This window comes from Papaver somniferum, chromosome 4 (genome assembly GCF_003573695.1).
Source record: "Papaver somniferum cultivar HN1 chromosome 4, ASM357369v1, whole genome shotgun sequence".
NCBI classification, from domain to species: domain Eukaryota; kingdom Viridiplantae; phylum Streptophyta; class Magnoliopsida; order Ranunculales; family Papaveraceae; genus Papaver; species Papaver somniferum.
Genome location: NC_039361.1, coordinates 22,457,754 through 22,472,964, shown reverse-complemented (window position 1 = coordinate 22,472,964; position 15,211 = coordinate 22,457,754). Strand labels below are relative to the sequence as shown.

The window sequence follows — 15,211 nt, the reverse complement described above, 5'->3', positions numbered from 1 at the left end:
AGAAGAAAAAAAAAGTACAAAAGAAAAAAGAGTAGATGATCCAACAATACATGTTGATATGTACTGAAAGAAAATATGTATAAAAGGAAAATGTTGATGATTCAATATGTTCTGAATGAAAATATGTACAAAAAAAAAAGAAAAACAATTGGGTTATTGTAGGATCGTACAAAATCTCCCAATCTTTTTTATACGAACCTAAAACCCAAAACAATTTGATCAAAGATAAAATTAACAAAAAATGGAAATCAAAACTAACCGGAGACGAAAGGAGTATTAATCTTCACTTTAATAAACTAAATCATATCGTTTTGAATGGACTACCTTCGTTTTCAATGTTGAATAACAGATCCAGACGAGGAAATGGATTAAAAAGTTAAGAATCCCAATATTGATTAAATCCATATCTCTTTATTTTTTTTCTTCGCTGATCTATTAATGGAATGATATCTTGTTCTTCTTTGTTGTTCTTCTTCTTCAATTGAATTATATCTTCTTCTTCTTTGTTCTTCTTCATGAATCTGCTCTCGGTCTTCTTCTTCTTAATCGATTCAGATCTGAAAAATAAAAATAATATGCTTGACGTGTTTTTATGTTAGGTATTGATTGGACGGAGGGACAATTACGACGTTTATGAAATACACATAAAACACCTTGCATGTATGCTGGACGAGAGAATAAAAAATCTGGTCTAAAAGCATGTTTTTGGACCAGCGAGTAATTGTTTTCTGATGATGGACTACACAATAACCGGTTCTTCCTATAGTGGATTAACTAGTAATTCCTAGTTAATTTAAATTAAAGTAAAGGATAAATGGGTATTTACCTAACTTTGGGACACCCCTTATAAGTATAGGGAGGTTGGCCTAATAAGACCATGGTCCCCAAAAAAACCGTGGTCCCTAAAAAATCGTTCTTTTTTTGTTAGGGGAAGGGGGCGGCATCAGCGTCACATCACTCTAAACCTTAGAAAAGTTTCCAAAATTCAAATGGACCCCAGCAACATTAGAAAAGTGAAATCCTGAATTTGACAATTAGTGTTGATGATAATGCGACCAAAGATGCTTTTAACTGATCATCAATGCCAGGAATTATTAACTCAATTACCAGTTTAAGCATTCACACAGGCAGCCTAACTAGGTGAAGTTCAACGCACAAAGCATTCACCTTGTAACCCGTTCACATTCACCCAATTCCAGTACACTCTACACAAATACATAGCAAAACCAAACAAACAAGCTTTTGCGGAAGATGACAACTAGCGAAAAACGGTATTTGAAATCTGGATAAGCAATATTCAGAAACAATAGTTGAAATTCTAGTTACCTAGGGGCCGTCATTACCCACACCTTCTGGTAAACAGCTACTTTCACAGGAAGACGGCCTATAACGCAAGCAAACTCATCTTTTTGCACAGGTTGAGTTGGAGTGTTTCCCTGGCTATGCACAAACTGGCACTCATTTCCCCTATGGCTTGAGCCAGCACCTTAGTCCCATCAGCACCATCAGAAACCTCTACGAGCCATATCCTATAAAGGAAATAACAACAAACAATTTAGCAAGCAACTAATTATTCACAGAAGCGAGATCAAGACAACTAGCACATAAAGCTTATGCAATAAATTAAAAGCGACTTATAAGGCAAAAATCAACCTAATGACCAATGCAGGATCTACTAAACCTAATAAACAATGCAAGATCTACTAGATACAGGACATTAGAAATTCTAGTTACTTGTCCACAGTCGTAAATCTGTACATGAGGCGGAACATTTTATAACGCCATTATAACACTAGCAGTAAGAATAATGATGGGTCATTGGTATTACTACTGCAAAATATAAATCTCAATAAGTAACCAATGCAACTTCATAAAAATAGAAAACAGACCTTTGTAATCATAGATTACTGTTTTTGTTCACTTTCTCAATTTACTATCGCAAAAAGCTTTATTAGAAGAGATGCAGAATATATAGAGAGAATAAATTTACAAGGTATAAAAACTCAATACAGTACCGTAGGAACTATTATGAAAGCAAAAAGGCAAAGGCCATCCACCTTGAGCTAAATGTAACAGGCCAGAGGTTTTCAGGTTGAGAAGGCACCATATGGTACATTACATGTGCCAAAAGGAGATGGATAAGTTTCAAGTTCATCCAAAGATGAGATCAGCTATTTCTTGTGGAGCTATAGTGTCTCTAATACCTAACGGAAATGAGAACTGACGGAAACACATCCAAGCTAACATCATGGAACCAACTAATAAAAAATTTATACTACCTGATATTAAGAACATTTAGAGTGGAAGATATTATTCTTTTCAGAAAACAAACTTCCAAACAACACCAGATTCATACCCAAAATTGGTATGAGGTCTGGCCAAATATTGCTGGTTTACATAATGTCTTGGAATGAGATACATGATCATTCAGAGCTTTAAGACTCTTACCTGTGCAGTTCTGCGTATTACCAGATCTACTACAAACCAAAGCAAGATTCACTTAAATTTAAGTTTCCTAGGTAATGAAAACCAGTATTAAAATTAATTGCAAAGTTTCAATTGAGGCTATCATTTTAAATATTCTAATTTGGCTGCTGCGATGACAGCGTTATAGAGAAGCTGTCCTTCACCTGCATCTGCATTGCTATCAGCAACTTAAGTGTTGGTCTGACGTCCCATCGATAGCTAGAATTTAAATTTTTTCAAAAGTACTCTGAATATAGGATATTCTAGTGAGATGAAAATTTCGAAATTTCTTGTATTGGGGTTTCTTAGAGGTCACCAAATTCCCCTGTAGCCTGAGGCCATGACCTCCTTCCTTTTTTTTTTGGCGTATTTTCCTGGCCTTGTGCAAACTGTCCGTCATTTCCTGAATAGCTTGGGACAGCAACTCATTCTCATCTGGACCATTAGCAACCTCTAGGAGCCATAACCTATATATGAAAAAACAGCAAACAGTTTAGCAAACAACTAATTATTCACACAAACAAGATGAAGACAATTAATACATAAAGCTTAAGCAATCAATATAAAGCAACATGAGGAAGAATACTGTCAATGCAAGATCTGGTAACTACATACCTTTCCGTAAACGGAAACTTGCATTTGAATGTATCCTCATCTTCAATAACTGCATTTCCGAGTCCTCACATACCGAAGGTCATTTATAAAATAAAATAAAAAACACTAGGAAATTTTAGGTCTTTTGGCATCTTACAAAAATCAGCCTTTTCACCTTTACTCAAGCCAAACACCAGCGTAGGTTTTACATCAGCTCCTGTGATGAGAGTTCTCTACTCCACTGTCCATGATGGAGATCTCTTTTGACTCTACTCGTGCATTCCTTAGATTCTAAATGGGTGACCCGTCCTAAGCAATATCCAACAATCCAGAAGCATAACCTTCAAATGAACACCTTGTGCCTTTCTGCACAGGAACACAAGCAAAACAGCCATGATTAATTCATATGCATGTTCATGAGAATCTCTATAGTAAGCTATAATAATTATAGAGACAATTAGGAAATTATTAGACAGAAGTAGCGTAATATTAGTGATATATACACACCTGGCTAATCTCTTTTTGAGAAACATGGGCATCTATGTTGAGTTGTTGGGGATGAAGAACTGAATGGTTTCTCCAAACAAAGGTAATCCCATGGATCCCAGGTGGGAGTTTTCCTCTCTGCCAATAAACATAATGAGTGAGGCTAATTATTACCACACTTACAAAAAAATAGAACAGTAACCAAGTGTTCAGCATCAATATTATCTTATCACTCTATGAACAAAAGAATATGTAATATTCAAACTCATGTATCGGAACACATGCAGTATTCCACTGCTTATATAGGTTAATAAACCTATCAACTTGCACGATGGTGACTAAGTGGCGTATTTAATTTAGCCTTCCAGTTTGCTCGCGTTCAGCCATATATAGTGCACAGGGGTGCAACCTATCAAGACTCTAGTTTCAGGCTAGGTCAAAGTTCTGACAGGAGGAGTTTGGCTTGGACGGGATCTAATTGCGATCGACACTTTTTCTTTTCTGTTCTTTTTTTTTTCTGAAATTGTTTGAGACATATAAATTTTATGTGGGTGTTGCAGAATTATTGTGGTTTGTGTTTGTCTTATCTATAGCCTAGTGATATACTGTATGGGGATGGGATACCATCCATGTGTAATTTTCAGAAAATTTCAGTATTTGACGTTAACTTATTTCAGGCGGAAAAATCTCCACTTTTGTGGTATGATGAGCACGATCAGCTAGCAGGAATATATCTAAATGACGGCTAAAAACATAATCACTATTATAATAGGCCAAATGAAATAAAACAATGCACCAAGTGTTCATCATTGTTATCATATCACTCTATGAACAAAATAGTAGGGCGTATGTGTAAGGCTACAAAACAGATCTACCTGGCAGTACTAGAATATGTACCATCTCAAGTTCTCAACCAATTATGTGTATGTATACTTTTGGTATATATATACATACACATACATGTTACCAAAAGTGAACATACATATATAGTTATTTAGATATCAGTTGAGATGAAACATATTCAAAAATCATAAAGAATACAGATTCATTTAGGCAAAGGAAGAAGAAATACTAAACAGAGTGGCCTTACAGTGGATTTACCCCGACCGATCTTCAAAGTTGTAGCTAATTATTAAGCTGCATGGGTCATTCTTTTTCTTCGTTTGTACCAAAGCTGGATAAAAATTATGCAAAAACTGAATTAGCAAATATTAAACATATCAAGCTCATTGCGTGAAAATAAATTATGACGGACCTCAAGAAACATTGCACACAACCGTCAATGAACTAAAACTATCTAAGCTTACAGAGTGCTATCTAAGCTTACAGAGTGGGATGATGATACATCAAGATCTTTGAAAATGACAGTGAGTGTACCAAATTCCTTTCAAGACAAAGTATCCTTCACCTTCGGAATGGTACACCCCCCCCAATCAAATTGTAACCCTAATAGCATCCATGGAATAAAAAAAGCAAAAATAATAATACAAGTACATTAACAATGACAAAAGAAAAAAAGAAAAAGAAAATCACAAGTTGCCTTACTTTTGTTACTTGTGTTTTTCTTGGGCCCCGTTTTCACACACTTCTGTTTTTCTCCTTTTTAAACTTTTTTTTTCCTTGCTGCAGTTGAGATATATCTATCATTCTATATGTAAATCAGGTCCAAGTTGTGTGTAAATACGGTTTGGGATGGTTTGTCAGACTGACTAGTTAACTTGCTTGCATCAGTAGAGAAAATAAACATTGCATATGGGTAATGACCGCCTCACAATCTGAGAGAGCAATGTTTCTTGGTCTGCAAATTACCGATGTGACTGTTTTTATTTCACCAACTACATAACAAATTAAGGACCGAAGAAACTACGCGAAAACCTGTTTAAGATCGGCAGTTGTAATGACATCATAACGCTTACCAATTCTTTTCAAGATTAAATCCCTCACACATCCCACCAACAAAGATAGTCATCATAACCCACATTTCACGTATCCGTTAGTCTTGAAAACACTAAACATCAGAGTGATAACACTTTGCCTTCCAACGCTTTACACATCAAACTTGGGATTTAACAAATTTACACCCATTCACATAAAAATGGTGTCAGCAACAGTAAAACAAATGCAGATGCAAGACAAAATACGCATCAGTTATGAACTTCTGCATCAGTAAAAAATCCAGATTGGATACCAATAGAAAATGTTGGAATCATAAGTATAAGCAAAACAAAATAAAGAAGTACTGTCTTTAAGATCAAAGATTCGATCTCACGACCCCTGTCCCCGACACCAATGCCTCCGCTGCTGCTATCAAGTTAGATAAGAACAGCAGATCTTGAAATCCTTCTACTTAATTAGTGTATACATTATTCGTATACATTATTCAAGCTTATATGTCATTCCTACGACTATCATTGTGCGGTGACAAAGGATTCGGGCTATGTAAATGTTGATGATAATCATCATTGAGTGTTGGTTTCTTGAAGGCCAGTGTTTTACGACATGACAAAGTTATGTGGAAACAACCATTCAAAGATTCAAAATGCCTTGACAACCTGCTTATCTACTAAATTAATGTCACAGACTATGTGCATAAAGAATTTACAATTGGAAGGTGTCTAGCAATGCAATTTGGAGCTTACTAATCTATCCTTCTCACAGAGGTCTCAACATAATGTAAAAAGCGTATAACTATTAACTTCCAAGTGTGAATTGACTCTTTTACAGTCAGGAAATAACAAATCTGCATACAATCATCTCTCAGCGGCTTGAACTACAAACCGTCCAGCAACATTAGGAATTTTAGCTGAATCTGGTGCCTCTTTGGCATCAACTGATCAACAGATTTAAGTACCCCAACAATAAACTCAACAACTTCCTATAATTTAATAACTAGTCATTAAATACTAACTCAGGACATATGTAGACAGTAGAAGATGGTGTAGTATTTAATTTTTGTAATTAAATATTCAATATTTTGGGCTTACCATTTTGTCAAAATAAAGCGTTAGCAGATACCATTGGTGACATAAATCAGTTAGAGCACGAAGATGGTGTTGATATCAATCTCAAGTTCTTCTTCTCCGAATTCTTCGTTATAGGTTTTTCACCATTGGGTCTCAGACGGAACCGGCGAACCCCCATCCGTGCTTTAACTTATTATAGGTTTTTCAGTCTGTGTCTACAGAGTTTTCAGAAAGAAAATGTGGTCTTGAATTGAGCTTCAGATATGGTTGGTGAGTGATAAAAGAAACAGGTGTAAATCAGGTGTAAAGGAAAGAGATAGTCAAGGGTTTTATTAAGATACCGCGTCCCCGTCCCCGTATCCGTATCCATCCAATTTAGGTATATAAATAGGAAGGTAAATTGTGGGTTGGTTTCTCAAATTTTAATTTTCTTCTTCTTCTCAATCTCTCTCCCGATCTAAAGAACACAACTATTTCTTTCACTCAAGGTAAACCTCTTTCCTGATGTGCTTTTAATTTTTTCGTTGTGCAGTTTTATTTGTATGTCGTCTTTCCTGGTGGATTTGTGAAAGGACAAATAGTCCCACATTCCTAGCTTCCGCATAATGAAATTAAAATATAATATGGAAGGGCCGCTCCACTAATTGCCAATTGGTTTTGAGTTGGATGTCCGCAGACTTTAACATGGTATCAGAGGAAGAGAAGTTAGATGTTTTTGTAAAAAGTTTGAAAAGTTGCGATACGGAGAAGAAGTTTGAAAAAGAAAAAAAATAGTTATGATCTTATTTGTGAAGAAGGCGTAAGGTTCCCTAATCTTATATCCAAAACTTGTTACCTGCCAAGCTGTGTTCGTGTGATTCGATAGTTTTATAAACAAGAAGAAAGAAAAAAAAATAAAGAGTGGTTTGTTGGCTAGGGTTATGACTTGTGTTCGAAGCCAAGATCTCGTGATGTTCAGATGAAGAAGTTAGAAGCGTCCATGGTTATTGAAACTGCTTGACAAGGAGTAGGAGATCGGGTATGCTGTTATTGACTCTCGCCAGTAAAGATGAGGAGATTATGGAATCTCTTGCCCTAATGTGGTGACGTTTGATCAAGCAAATCCTGCAAAGGTACGGTGGTTGCTAAGAAGAAGATGTAGAATTGTTATGGGCTCGAGAAAGTGAGAAGAACTCTAACGAGTTGATGGTGACTGGATCAGAAGATGATGTTGTGTTGTGGTGGACTTGGTACTGGTCGCTAGTTTGCCATGGTTCAGTGGGTCTCATCGGTGTTTTAAGACAAGGGATAAAGATTTAGATCTATTTTTGTGAACATGAAACAAGGAAAGTGGTGATCGATGGTTGTTTGCTGTCAATTTCGAAGAGCTCGGAACATACAGATATTAACTGAGTAACGAGCTATACAGGGAGGTGGCAGAGCTGATGATTCTCGTGAAATGGAAGATGAAAACTATGCGCTGAACTGAATCTCGAGAATGGAAGTAGTGCTGCAAAGGATGTTCTCGGTGATAGATTGATGGCTACTGCCACAGTCATTGATCGACGGTGATGCGCAGGTGAAACAAAGATGGAGATGGTGATTTATGTAGAGTATTGACTGCATTGACGGAGTTGGAGCTGAGTGTTGCTGCTTTAGTGCTCGGGTTTGATGATAAATGAGGCTGCAGTGACGACGAAAAATGTTGGTCAGTGATGTTGTCGTTATTCTCGATGAAGTTGATAATTGAAGTGATGCGACGGAGTGAGAAACTCAGAGAGAATATTGCAGTCGACAAGAATGATGATTATTAATGCAATGATGCTGTAATACGAGATGGCAGTGAGTGATGATGGTAAAGCTGCTAACGATTAATAGAGTTTTGAACAGAGAAGGTTCAAATTTCGAGTTTGAATGGAGCTCTAGCCTGTAATGGAGTTTGACAGAGGAGATTGAGAGATGGTTGTTTATGATGCAGACTTCCGGAGAGTGTTTGCTGCTATCTGTGGTGTCCTCGAAAGAGTAAAGAAGAATTCGAAACTCGAGTTTATGATGAATTCAGGTGAGTTTTCAAACAGAGAAAACAGCCAAGGAAGTGGCTGTCATTGATGTTGTTTGTAGATCAGTTACAAATGAATATTTACAAGTGAAGAACGTTTCTGGAAGTTGAGATGACTATGAAAGACATGTGTGTCTTGGATTTGGATGTCGAAGCAAAGGTATTGCAAGTGATTTGATGAGATAAGTAATCACCAAAAAGTGATGAGAGAAAGAACAACAATAATGGATTAAAATCCTAGAGAACATCACAACAACGGAAAGTTGTGATCACGAAGATAAAGCAACACGTGCTTGCGAAGTGAAGAGAAGATAAAATAGAAGATGAGCAATGATGCTCGGTGATGAAATACTACAAGTAGGTGAAAAGAAATTCGAAGATGGGACCGCAATGTCCAAAAACCATGAAGGGGACCGTAATGTCCTTAAACTATGAAGAGGATCATAATGTCCCTAAACTACGAAGATGGGACCGAAATGTCTAAAAACTATGATTGGGACCGCAATCTCCAAAAACTACGATTGGGACCGGACTGTCCTTAAACTTCCACTGGGACTGCAATATCCAAAAACTACGATTGGGACCGAAATGTCCTAAAACTACGATTGGGACCGTAATGTCCTTAAACTTCCATTGGGACCGTAATGTCCTTAAACTTCCGAAGGGGTCCGAGATGTCCTAAAACTATGAAGATGGGACCGAGATGTCCTAAATCTACGAAGGGACTGAGATGTCCTAAAACTATGAAGATGGGACCGAGATGTCCTAAAATTACGAAGGGGACCGAAATGTCCTAAAACTACGAAGATGAGGACCGTAAATGTCCTTAAACTACGATGAGGACCGAATTGACAGAACTTTTCAGAAATGTTAGGGAAAGCTCAGTTTAAATTTCTTTTGTCCAAGATGGGCATTCTTGATCTACATGCTCCATCTTGAGGGAGGGTATTAGGAAATATGAGAGTCTATATTTAGGAGATATGCACTTTAAGTTGTGAGAGTTATATTAGGAATTGTCTTGAGAACCAAGTCTTGTGATTGTATAAATATCTTGAAGAATTAATGAGAAAGATACACCAAGTTATTATCAATGTAGTCTATTGCTTCCGAGCATTTATGCCCTCCTCTCTCTTGCTTGATCCTTAACATGGTATCAAAGCTAGGTCTTATACGTGGGGTGTAGGCCGAATTAGTAGCCGTCGTGACCCGAGTGGGCACATGTACATTCGTGACCGAATGACTGGTCACTCGTATGACCTGTACGTGGGGTGGACCGCGACCGATGTCACCTGCACACCCAAAACCCACACGTGCGTAGGTCCACGTATTAGGCCGAGTGACTGGCCTTACACGTGAGGGAGGGTGTGAAAGGACAAATAGTCCCACATCCCTAGTTTCCGCATAATGAACTTAAAATATAATATGGAAGGGCCGCTACACTCATTGCCAATTAGTTTTGAGTTGGATGCCCGCAGACGTTAACAGGATTTTATTTGATCTTTTTTTTATTCCAGATCCTTCGTATTCCATGGTTAATTTATTTTTTTTCGTTGCAGATATCTTCTGTAGTTAATGGCGTCAGTGGCATCTGCTTCTCGATTGTCTGTTTCTCAAGATCCACCTCCATCACAAAAGTTTGAACCAATTGATTTCTCTCGTTTAGGATGGGGGTCAATAGGGTTCACCGCCAGCAGAAGCGGTCCCAACTTTGAGTAAGATATCTTTCAAAAAAAAATTGATTTTTTTTTTAAATTAAAAATTAATCGAAACCCTAAGTTTATCTAAATTGATTGCAGTGGTAGTTTTGTTGGTCACTCTGCACATCAGCACGTGATCAAATTTGAGGGTAACAAATTCACTGTGGACGACGGCCCTGAACGAGATATTAAGGATCCTGATAGCATCACATTAGCTTCTCATCATCAAAGTTAGTGGTGTTTGTTGTGAATGTTTGTTGAAGATTTGATTGTGAATAACTAAATTTAGTCAATATGTCTTTCTTCTTTCTCTGGCATATAAAGAGCAATTAACCCAAACCTATTAGGAGTCTTTTATGACCTGATTGCATATACTTATTACATATTTCATTATGTATAATAACCAGTAGAAGAATGAAGTTTACAGCCACTAGTTTCCTGTTTTTATCCACTTTTGGTGGGCAATTTTCTACATGATCCCACAAGATGAGCCCAACCTTGCAAAGTCAGAATAAAATACATAGTAGACTTGCACAGAGGACCCAAAGTGATGGTGTTTCGTTTGTAGAATTGTTTATTCACTTCTCTAATAAACATAAAAATTAGTAGAATAGAAAATGGTGTTTCTATAAGGGTTGCTATTCAAAAGGGTGTTGGCACCCAGCTTGTTGTTAGGCTGCCACCTAAAATATTGTACGACTAATCAAATAGAAGATATCATATCTTCTGTCTCTAATTTCTGGCCTAATTCTTCTTCTGATGATTGATTCAACCCGGGTCAAAGTCATATTGACGACCACAATAAGTCATCATGCCATCATCAGTATCAGTAGAATTTTCTGTGTTGTTAGCTAGACTTCTAAAGTATGTCATGCTCAATCTTTTTAGTTTTAGTAAATGCAAATATGCAACTGATGAACACATCTTAACCGCAGAGCATCAGTAGGTACCAAATTCCTGAAGAATTTGCCGAACAGGGATTGCATACTATTCGGGTGTTACGAACCCGTAGAGCGTCCAAACAGGTGAGTGCATTTTTCCCTGAATCTGAAATACTGCATAATGATTGCCTGCAGTTGTTCACTACCTGATGTGGCTTTACTTTTCCTTTCTTGTAGGATGCTTGGAAGTTTATCCCCGACCCCCGCTACGAGGAGTATGTTAATCGTATGTGCCTTTGAGGAGTTTTTTAAGCTTATGTCGCTTGAGCTAAAGATGTGTCTTTGAATCTTACATGCTATCAGGGGTGATATCTAGCTTTACTAGTAAATCATTTGTTGTACTGGGTGTTGGTTGTAACTTTTACAGTTTTCTCGACACTTGCAATTCCATCTTTACCTATTTTATAAAAAAAAAAAATTCAACCACTTGCAATTCCATCTTTACTTTAAAAAAAAGAGCTACTGCAAACGACAAACTGACAAACTGCAGGGCGTTTGGTTGCATAGTCTACCTAATTTTTTGTTTGATGTACGTGGAATTCCCAAAAAAAAAAAAAAAAATTCTTATTGTTGTGAGGGTAAAATATCCGATCGCCATTTGTCAACATTTCAAGAGATGATCTCATGATAAGATGATAAGATAAAAGTATTGAATCATCCTCCAAAAGGCAGTTTCGTCTGTATCGTGCATGTGAAGGCTATATGCATGATGTGTGTGAAGAGTGGTCTAATCAACTCAGACGGTCAAGTCTAAAAGAAGGAATGCATTTAATGAAGGATCAGAAGAGGCGTGGGAGAAAGTACATCACATCAGAGGACTCGGACGATCCATGCTACGACCCGAGGATGGTGCACAAGGCGAGATAGCTCGGAAGGAGAACCGGGTGGGATATCACGAGGGATAGTATAGAGTTCCTTCGAAGTAATGAGAAGATATACGACAGCTCCACCAGATCCGCGAGATTGGGCCATACCTTCACGAGTCTAGTTTGTCTATAAATACCAGTCCATGCAGAAGGAAATGGACATGTAATCTTGAATGGTCTTTCTACAGAGAATTCTAGAGAGAGATTTAGAGAACGAGAGAGTGAGAAATCTAAGTGATACTTGTAACTCTTTCAAGGGTAATATCTTAATCAATAAAGAAGATAGTTTATTTCCCTTGGATGTAGGTCTCAATTGTCGAACCACGTTATATACCTGTGTTCGCCTTTAATTTCATGTTCTTTACATTTTGTTTATCTTTGAATCTTGAATGTTAGTAGTTTTATAATCGCTAGATCTACTTGGGTGTAATACTTAGAAAAGTTGCAACTACATTTTGGCGCTAGAAATATGGAGGTATGAAGATTTAGTCTACCTCCCTTGTAAAGTTTTATAATTTTTTCATAATCTCTTAAAGAGAAGTGGTTTTTCGCACCACTGTATAAATTTCTATGAAGTTCATGAGTAGATCTCGGACGCAACACGATCTATGCGATCAGTGAAGTCCTGAAGAGCTTCAGAAATATTAGATCTACACTTTTTCACCGGATTTGTCTAAGAATTTTTGTTTTTTTTAAAAATTTTAGTATCTTCCTAAAGAGGATCGGGAGAGTTGAATGTCGGAGTAAAAATGGAGTCTAAACCACTTCAAATCAACACTCAGGCGACCTCCTCCGTAAAAGAGATGGGAAGAAATTTAAGTCAGTAGACTTCGTAGAAAGAAAATCATGCTACGATAGTTGAAAAGACGTTAAAAGAAGAAATATTCATGGTATTCTTCATCTCTTGAGAAACTCAAAGTGACCCAAAAAATCTTCTTCTTAGAAATATAAATCTAAGTAAAGGGGAAAGGTTAATATGTACATAATCATTCATCAAATTCAAAGTTTGTTTAAATCAAAATTTTAAGACATTGAGAAATATTTCCTAAAATGGGAAAGCGTGCTCAATCGTCATTACATGGTTTTTTCCTATTAAAGGTATGACATGTATAAGGAAGTGGTTTACTCGAAAAATGAGAAAAGCAAAACATTTTTTTCCTATCACTAAAACTTTATCCAAGTGGGGAATGTTTTAACATCATCACATGTCTCCAAAATTCACTGAAAAGTCTTCCTGTATCAAAACTGCACAGTCTGAACTATGACTTAGTAATTGCACATGGCCTGCAAACCTAGGGTCCCACTTTTCTAAAAGAAAAGACAAATTAAGTATTATTGTATATATCGCAGGTAAGGCGATGGTGACGAGACGATCCGCTTGCAGGAGCCAAGGAGAAACTGGTGGGGTCCAACCCGAAGAACTTGACGATATGGAGCCAGGCGAGGCTATGCACAACGATGTGCTCCCAGGAGAGGGACAGCCCGATAACCAATATCGGGAAGGGTTGACGAACAACTCTAGATCAGACGAAGAGGGAAACCCCTTCGAAGGACAAGATGATATTCATTTTACTCAACCAGGAGGGTTGAACCGTTCGCCAAGACATACAACAAACAATGATACCAAGAAGGATGATTCTTCTAGCCTCGATAACACCACTGAAGCTCTTGCAGCCGTTATGAAAGCGCAAAAGGCGCAGGAAAAAGAATGAGAAAATTAGAACGACGTAACAGGAGGCTTTTAGTTGCATCTTTTCATATGACTACACCCAAGTAGATCTAACGATTGTGAAGTTACTAATATGCAAGATTTAAAGGCAAGCAAGATGTAAAGAACATGGAAGTAAAGATGAACACAAGCATATAACGTGGTTCGGCCATTGTGACTTACATCCACGGGAAAGAAACTATCTTCTTTATTGATTAAGGTCTTACTCTTAAAAGAGTTACAAATATCACTTAGATTTCTCGCTCTCTCTTTCTCTGAATCTCTCTCTAGAATTCTATGTAGAACTACCATAAAAGATTACATGTCAATTTCCTTCTACATGGACTAGTATTTATAGACAGACTGGACTCGTGTTGGTGCAGACTCGTCTCGCCGAGATGGTGGTGCTATCGTATATCTCCATTGTATCGGAAGAACTCTATATCGTCCCTCGTGATATCTTGCTCGGTTCTCCTTCCGAGTTATCTCGCTTTGCACATGGTCGTACTGCCCTTCCTTAGAAGGCATCTCTCTGCACCATCCTCGGGTTGTGGTATGGATCGTCCGACTCTTCTGATACGATATACTTTAGCCCATGCCTCTTCTTATCTTTCATTAAATGCATTTCTCTTTTTTATACTTGACCGTCTGAGTTCGATTAGACCACTCCTTACGTGCGTCATACATGTAGCCTTGTAGCAGGTGTCTCGATTCAGACGAAATCACCTTTTAGAGAATGATTCGATATCTTCATCTCATCAACTTATCACCCCTTGAGATGTTGACATATGGGGATCGGGTATTTTACCCTCATAATTTGCTCCTTTTCTTTTTATCATACCGAGGGCATTATGGGAAGAAAACCTTGTAACCATCCCGCCTGTATTGCCACGTCCGAGATTTTCACCACGTATACACTTTTAATGGGTTTTTACCTATTGGACTTGAGGCGCCGGTTTATTGTCTAAAGGTTTCTTATAAAATCCTCCTGGGGAAGAGAATGTTGTCTTTACTTTATTTTTTCAGAGTTCATAGTTTTTTCGTTCTCTTTGTTCTCCGTCTTTTGTTGTTCCTCCTTAAATTCTTGTGCACTATAAAGAAACTTATTATGTCTGGGAGGGATTCTCCATATCGATCTTCAAAACAGTAAGAACTTTTTTTCTCTCCTTCCTCTTTCTTTTTTCCTTGTTTTAAGGTTTGCTCTGATCAATGGCTTTTACCACCGTTTTGCTAACTGTGTTTTTTCTAAATCCCCCATTATCATCTGTGTTCACTTCTTGGTGTTTTCCTCGATTAGTACGTGTTATGATCTTTTCTTTTATGGTTTTTTAGTGCTGGTAAGAGACCAGCCGGAACTTCTGGTCTTAACCGCTCCGGCATGTCTGATGTTGCCTTTTTAGAGTCTGTGAAGGTTAATCACCGCCTTCAAAGATTTGATGTCTCATTTTCCAC

At 37.5% G+C, this 15,211-nt stretch overlaps 1 long non-coding RNA gene across 9 annotated transcripts; it reads right to left on the bottom strand.

Moving 5' to 3' along the window:
- Positions 1 to 189: 189 nt before the first annotated feature.
- Positions 190 to 6,731, bottom strand: LOC113274930. Of its 9 annotated transcripts, none has more exons than XR_003323329.1 (6): positions 5,092 to 6,731; positions 4,637 to 4,720; positions 3,568 to 3,684; positions 3,082 to 3,426; positions 1,327 to 2,933; positions 190 to 557 (listed from the first exon to the last, which is right to left on the bottom strand). It is a non-coding gene; the product is annotated as an uncharacterized LOC113274930 (long non-coding RNA). The 9 variants fall into 9 exon arrangements; XR_003323326.1 differs by lacking the exon at positions 190 to 557 and adding an exon at positions 568 to 1,205; XR_003323327.1 differs by lacking the exon at positions 190 to 557 and having other exon boundaries at positions 568 to 1,529; positions 2,449 to 2,933.
- Positions 6,732 to 15,211: the final 8,480 nt, after the last annotated feature.